Here is a 7730-nt window from a genome sequence, read left to right as displayed (position 1 = left end):
CCTGGCATGATAGGACTTGAGCATATTAACATATGGCACAACCTTGTTTTTCTCCTACGCTCAGGTGTGTCAATGATGTAGTTTGTGTCAGCCACTTGCCTTACAACCACATACGGGCCTGAGAAACGTGCGTTGAAGGCAGATCCGGGTGTAGGCAGCAACACCAGCACCTGCTCACCAGGCTGAAACTGCCGCTGAACTGCTCTCCTATCGTACCTGTTCTTCATGCTTTCCTGCGAAGATGCAAGAGCTTCCCTTGCTAGCTTAGTCGCCTTTTGTAAACGCTCACGACACTCGGACACAAACTTCTTCACATCAGTTTTCGGAAAGGACTCGGACATCAAGTTATCTTTTAGCATCTTTAGTGAGCCACGCACATTGTGCCCAAACACTAGTTCAGCTGGGCTAAACCCAATAGACTCCTGCTTTGCGTCACGAATAGCAAATACGAAAGGAACACCCTCATCCAGTCCCTGCCTGTGTCATGGCAGTATTTACCAAGCATCGACTTCAATGTCTGATGCCAACGCTCAAGTGCCCCTTGTGACTCTTGATGGTAGGCACTAGATACTGGATGGTAGGCACTAGATACTGAATGGGAAACACCCAATGACTGCAAGGTTTGCCTAAAAATCTTGGAAAGAAAGTTAGTTCCCTGATCAGTCTGCACAACCTTCGGCAACCCAAATGTGGTAAAAAACTTGGTCAGTGCTTTAATGATGGCGGGTGCAGTGATTTTACGCAAAGGGATGGCCTCAGGGAAACGGGTTGATACACACATCACCGTCAGCAAAAACTGATTACCTGCCTTGGTCTTCGGCAATGGACCGACAGTCAGCAATGATGTGGTCAAAAGGCTCGCCAATAGCCAGAACAGGACACAATGGCGCTGGGGGAACTACTTGATTTGGTTTACCCACCACCTGGCATGTGCTACAAGTTCTACAGAAACACACTACGTCATCTTTCATTCCTGGCCAAAAGAAATGTTGAAGGATCCAATCATAAGTCTTAGTCACCCCTAAATGGCCAGACCACAAGTGCTCATGGGCTAACGCCAGAACCTGCTGCCGACAACTCACAGGAACCACTAACTGATAAACGCTGTTCCAATCAACACCTGAACCAACATCTGCATCACTTGATTCATCAAGCCACCGGCGCATCAGCACCCCATCATGCACAAAAGACCACAGTTTCCTATTGCATTCGTTAGGGTTCTCAGTAGCGTCGAAACACTTAATCAAAGTAGGATCTTCTCTCTGTGCCGTGATGAGCGCCTCACGGGTCAAAGGCATAGCCATCTCTGGAGCAATAGCGACAGTCTCCATTTTACCATCACACACTGTCGGCGGGCCATCCACTAATCCATCAACAGAGGTCAACCTGTCGTTAGATAGGGCAGAAACAAACCAAGAATCAGACAAATCCACCTCCTGAGCCTGCTTACAGGCCTGAGCTCTGGTCAAAACGCTAACTGCAAATACCTCCGGATGAGTCAGAGCTAGGTTATCATCTATAGCATCAGGAACTGGAACGTCAACAACCTCTGGAGTAGGATACACTTTACCACCGGATATATCGTTTCCCATTATGAAATCCACACCATCGATAGGAAACTTGGGGAGTACAGCAACTGTGAAGAAACCCGTAGCCAGTTTAGACTGGACATGGACATTGTGTAGAGGTGCAGGCACAAAACCCATTTCGATACCTCTTACCACGGCACTGGTATCACAGGCGGACTCAGTACTCAATAGTAGAGCCCTGGCAAGAATAAACGACTGTGAGCCACCACTATCTCGTAGCACAGTAACCTGCCGCTGGTCCTCCACCTTCCCCGATAGAGAGACAAAAGCAGTCGAGATGAACGGCTTAAAACACTCATCAGGGCCCGTTTTAACAGTGGCCTGACCACCAGGACACGCTGTTTTAGTCAAGCCCACCCCTTTTGGGTGCTTGCTACCTGCCGCCCGTTCTCGCTTCCAACCTGCACAGTCTGCTATCACATGACCTGGGTCAAGACAACAAAAACAAGCTCCATTTAGCCTGGGTTCCAACCCTTGAACACTGGCACAGGGAACGTAATTTTCAGGAGCTCTACGATAAGTGTCCCGCTGAGGAGGATCACGCTGAAAAATTACGCTCTTATGCATCAGTGCAAACTCGTCGGCCAGAGTGGCAGCCTGCTGAAGGGTAGTTACTTTCTGTTCGTTAAGATAAACTACCGTACGCTCCGGTACACAGTTTTTAAACTCCTCCAACATCATCAGCTCACACACTGAAGTAATGTCCTCAGCTTTACAAGCTCTACACCACCTGTCAAAGAGGACTTTCTTCTCCCTCGCAAAGTCCACGTAAGTTTGGCCAGAAGTTTTCTTCAGGCCACGAAAACGCTGCCTGTAGGCCTCAGGCACAAGCTCATATACCCTGAGAATAGCACCTTTAACCTTCTCATACACCAAACTATCCTCGACAGAAAGAGAAGAGGCAAGCCCTCTTGAGCCTTACCGACTAGCTTGCACTGTAAAAGAGTAGCCCACACATTTTCTGGCCAGTGCAGAGCAGCAGCAATGCGCTCAAATGCAGCTAAATAGATTTCCACCTCTGATTCACGAAACACAGGGACCAAAGAAATATGCCTACTCACGTCAAAGGTGGCAGCAGACCCATGGTGTAACGGCAGAATCACCCACCCCAGCTGCCTGAATCTCTAATTGACGCATCCGGACAGCAGTGTCTGCCTCCAACTCCAACTTCCTGATCTCCAGCTCCAGCTCCTGCTTCCGGATCTCCAGCTCCCTCCTGAGCTGAAAATCCCTATCTCGCTCCTCCCTCTCACACTGGAGACGAGCCATACGCACTTTTATCTTGGCATCTAATTTAGACCCCGTAGGTGACGATCCTTCCTAAAACGAGTCGAATTGAGGTATGGTAAAAATTCTTGCCTGTTCCGTAGCACCAGGAGTAACACCAACATCATAAGACTGCTGCTACAGCCCCGGCCACCGCGCCAGGAGATTCCACCAAAGTAGGCAGACTCAAAAACCCCAGTTCAACTACTCCAGTTAGCACAGTAGCCTTGAGTTCATTTTTAACAAGAGCAGTGGAGACAGAAATGTGATAATGTTCAGCAACTAACCGCAAATCAACCTTCCTACACAAGTCTAGTTGACCCACAGTAGGACTGGCCACAAACTGCTCCAAAACAAAAGCCATCCTAATCAACGGCTACTTAGAATTATTATTATTTATTTTTTAACAAACTTCCCCAGATCCTGCCTACCAAACTCACCTAACTATCTTCTGGAGCGTGCCGGGCTCGAGGTGATTTTAAAGGCAAACATCAGCGGCCGATGCCATAAGCAGGTATTTTAATTAACAAAAAGAAAAAGGGCTCATCAGCCAACTTGCAAAACAAATCTAGATACAAAAATATATACGGGAGACATGGACACCACGCTGCACACATCCAGCCAGGGGAGAAGGGGAGAGCGACTGCAACCTTCCTCATGTCCTATATGGAGGCCCTCATTGGAGATTGGGAGCACCTGGGGAGAGGCTGCACCTGAGGACAATCAGGCTGCACCTGGGGAAATCAGGGGGAGAGAGAGAAAAACACACCCACACAAACACTACGGCACGTAACAACTGTGGAAAAGTTTTACTTAAACAATGAAATTAGGAAATCTTCGAGCGATTAGTATCACTATAAAAATAAGTGGTACTATTCCAAGGTAGTAACTTTATAAGTTTGGCTCCAAAGACAAATCTGCTCTTCTGCTAAAAAACAGTTTTAAGTCAAGATGTCCTGCAGGGCTGCTCCTGTACAGACTGCTCCATCTTTGAAGACTCATCCAATGAAAAGACTCCATTAATGCCTGTATGTATGACAACCGCTAAACAAGCAGTTTTTGATCTGAATAGAAATGCACGTTTCGAAACCAATTAAAAGCAAATCAATTTTGGGCACAAAGACCAAAGCAGCTGCATCAAAGAAGACCTGGTAATTCAAACCTTTAGGTATACAAGATTCAGTCCAAATTCAGCAGTAATAAGCTCAAATGAAAGGATTTGCATGAAAGGTTTCCACGATTGGGGTAATAATATAAGGGTAATAATATAATCTAACTGGATGGTTTTACCTCGAAGCAGCTGCCAGATGACCTAAATGTATTTTATCTAGGGTCGATACTTTTTCTCTCAGAGTTTAGAATTTGTGTGAAGTTTCCAGGTATGATCTTAAAATGGACTTACATGTACATCGCTGCAAATGTATGTTTTAATGTTTATTTTTTCTCACTGTTCTATTTAATAAAATTGTGAAACAGGATTTATCAATGAGCCTCCTTTCAAACCTCTTTTGAATGCCTGTCTGTTAGTTACTAATCTTCACATTTTGAGTGGGTGATGATTGTCAATTCTTGGCCGACTGCAAACGGAAACCAGATTGGTTCCGATAGTAAAAGCTGCTGCATTCAGAATGTGTTATAGCGATAATGAAGCTCCTGTCAAAGCAGCCCTACGGGGCTCGACATGTTTACATTATACTCCTCTGTTAGAAGAGAAACACCAAATAATAGTTAATTGTTCTTAAATTGCTTCAGCTAGCGGTAATAAGATTATGTTGTCTGTATTATTTATGAATTGCTGTTTTTTAAACAACAATGTGTGCTTCTTATTTTAGGGTATATTTCTATTACATTTTCTCAAATCATTTAATTTAGAAGTTTCTGCTGCTTTCTAAATACATGACAACAAACTTAATTTGACGTTTCTTTTTAATCACAGATAACAGATTGCAAATGGCTTTGCTCGAGATTCTCAATGCACGGATATAAATCACAGCAAATGGTAAATAGTTTCCATTTATGATGAAGACAACAGACTAAAGTGTGTCTACCTGTTTATGCTTCATTAAGTTCCTATGGCGCTTATGGACCTCATTAGTACTTGCTGAAACTACTTACGGTTGACAGATTCATGATGCCCAAAACAAATGCAAAACATGCCAGAGACTTTCCGAACAAATGTTTTAATGTAACGAGAACTGGCTTGAGCAGTTGACTCGTTTCACTTCAGCCCTTTCCTCTGACTAGTTATTTTGCTTTTGAAACTTTAATGTGATAAAAAGCTATTCTGATATGTCGGTGTCTTTTTGAGATTTTATTTATCAGTAGTGATGGTTTTATTTACATGTTTGTGGGAGGTTTTAAACATTTTGTTGTTGTATATGCTTTAATAAATAGTTTTTCCCCTTGATGCAAACTATTCCCTTAGGACAAGAAGGCTGAATCTTAAATTAAAAAAAGTATCAGAAAGTGATTTTAGTTTTTAAAGACCGAATATGCAGGTGGTCTAGTGATATAGGATTCACAGGGAGACCATTCAGGAGATGAGATCAGACTAATCCCAGTAAATATCTCTCACACACACACAACTCTCACACACAGGGACACCAGCTCATCCTGTTAGTTTCCCCACATTAGAGCTAAAGCAGCGCTTTGCAGCACTTAACCTGCACGTGCCAAGCTGAATTAGGTTTAGTGGAAGAGCAGACAGAGTCCTGCTGTAGAGGTACGTCCAAACTGCCTTCACACCAGTACAGCAAACCTAAATAATGATACTAAAAACCAGGAAGGCAAAGAATAATTTAAAGATGAAATCCCAATTTATGTTCTGCTATGCTAGTGGTGTGTGGCTATATAGCAGTTGTCATTTAATCAACCTCAGTTAAATGAAACCTTACCATTCTAGTATTTAGAAAGTGACAATATTTCAGTTGAACATTGTGTACTCTTAATAGTACAGTTGCAGTTAAATGGACATTTGACATGCACCATCTCTGTGTATGAGTGCACATGTGAAGGAAAACGTCCACAGTGACTGGATCAAAATACTCTAACAGGGCTGAACACAATCAGACAATCTAGTGCAAAACAGGCAGCCCTGTGTCATTTAGCTGTGTGTGTGTGAGAATAAAAAGCTCCCACAGACTCAGATAATGGAGCACGTACAGTAATGTTAAACTGGAAATTGCATTCATATAAGGAGTACAATTTGCATAAAGCTGTACGTAAAGGCCACGTCATTTACATGCTTTTGTGATGCTAATTGTGACATTAAACTATGTGAAAATGGTCAGAGACCTGCATAATGATTCGGAGACCTCACTGAGTGGGGTCAAGGTGTTCCTGCTGAAGTGCCTTCGAGCAACACACTCAACCTCAATCCAGCTGCAGGGCCACTGACATGTTTTCTGACGTTGTGTTCTGCATTGGAGCCAAGAAGGAAAACATTTCATTATGACCATTGCAAGATGATAATTGAAGATAGAGCCCCCCTCTTCTGGAAATTATGAAATAATGCAGATCCTTTGGCAAAAGTACATGGATCTTTAATCATTTTTCATCAAATAGATGCTTCAGAGGTTTTCATCAACGACAGCTAAGATTTTATAATGAAAATAGATTTATTTCCCTCAGGGGGAAAGATAAGCTACATTTAGATTTTGATAAGATTTGATTCAGTGATGAGATTATCTAGTAAGTCACTCGACACAATCAGCGGTTAAAGGATCAATTTAACTTGTAAGTCACCACTGCCTCTAACTCAAAGAAAACCAGGGTGAAAAGCATTTATTGATAACAGATTTTTAGTAAATTTCTCTTCTTATTTGAGGCAAGGACGTTTCTCTGCTGGATTTCAACAGCATCTGATCGGATAAACGAGTAACGTTTGAAAACCGGCACTGCTGGGGTGAATGTAGATATCCGTGAATGGGACTTGGTTAGAGACATTCTTTTGGAAAATAAGCCTCAAACATCACTAGGAGTAAAGCTTAACATATATTATCCATCCTGTTCCACTTTGTTGTTCCATGTTTAGGCATACATGTGATTTTGTTAATCCTACCAGTGCTCATCTCATTCAAAACTACTTAAGAGAAAATCTTCAACAAAATTCCCAGCCGGATCTGCCATTTAATATGAACAATAAAAACAGTCCAGAAACAATCGTGGGTTTCAGTCAAAGCAAGCATGTACAGTAGTAGAGCTGTAAGAGTACAATACAATCTGAAAATACGCATGACAAATATAACAAAAGAACAGATTACATTTATAATAACTGAGGTCCACTTGTTTCTCTGTTAAGAGGCCACTCACACACACTTAACCTGTGTTAATGTGTCCATGTGAAGCAGGAGGCCTCAGCAATATAAAGTCAACATCAGCAGCTAGCAGTACAGCTCTTCTAACCAGCATGAGAAACTGTTGTTAACTAAAACTGGTGGATTCAAAAAGTAAAACCGATCCTTTCAGCAGAAAACTTTCAGGGAACAGGGAAAAGCTTGAGCAAAACTGTGATCACAGCAAAACGAAAAGCAAGAAATAATGTTGTGGAAAAAACTGGAATTTAATAAGTAATTATTACTAGTACGGTGTCAAAAACCTGAAAACAACCTTGCAAATGCCTGTATCAAGCCAACATGTGCTATTAGCCTGTATGGAGCTCCACCCTTTGAGGCAACCAGGAAGAATACAGGATCAGTACATTCAGTTGGTGTTATAGAGTCTTCAATAGATAGGCCTCTAACCGTTGCAAATATCTGTACGAAACCAACTTAAACCTTCAAGTTTTTAGTGAACGGTTGGTCCACTGAATCAAAACATCCTAACTTAATTCAACATGTTAAAAAAAAACACATAACTGTAAGTATGGTACTGCCA

The sequence above is a fragment of the Pseudochaenichthys georgianus genome, chromosome 4, assembly GCF_902827115.2.
Source record: "Pseudochaenichthys georgianus chromosome 4, fPseGeo1.2, whole genome shotgun sequence".
NCBI lineage: Eukaryota > Metazoa > Chordata > Actinopteri > Perciformes > Channichthyidae > Pseudochaenichthys > Pseudochaenichthys georgianus.
Note: the sequence above shows the minus strand (reverse complement) of the source record.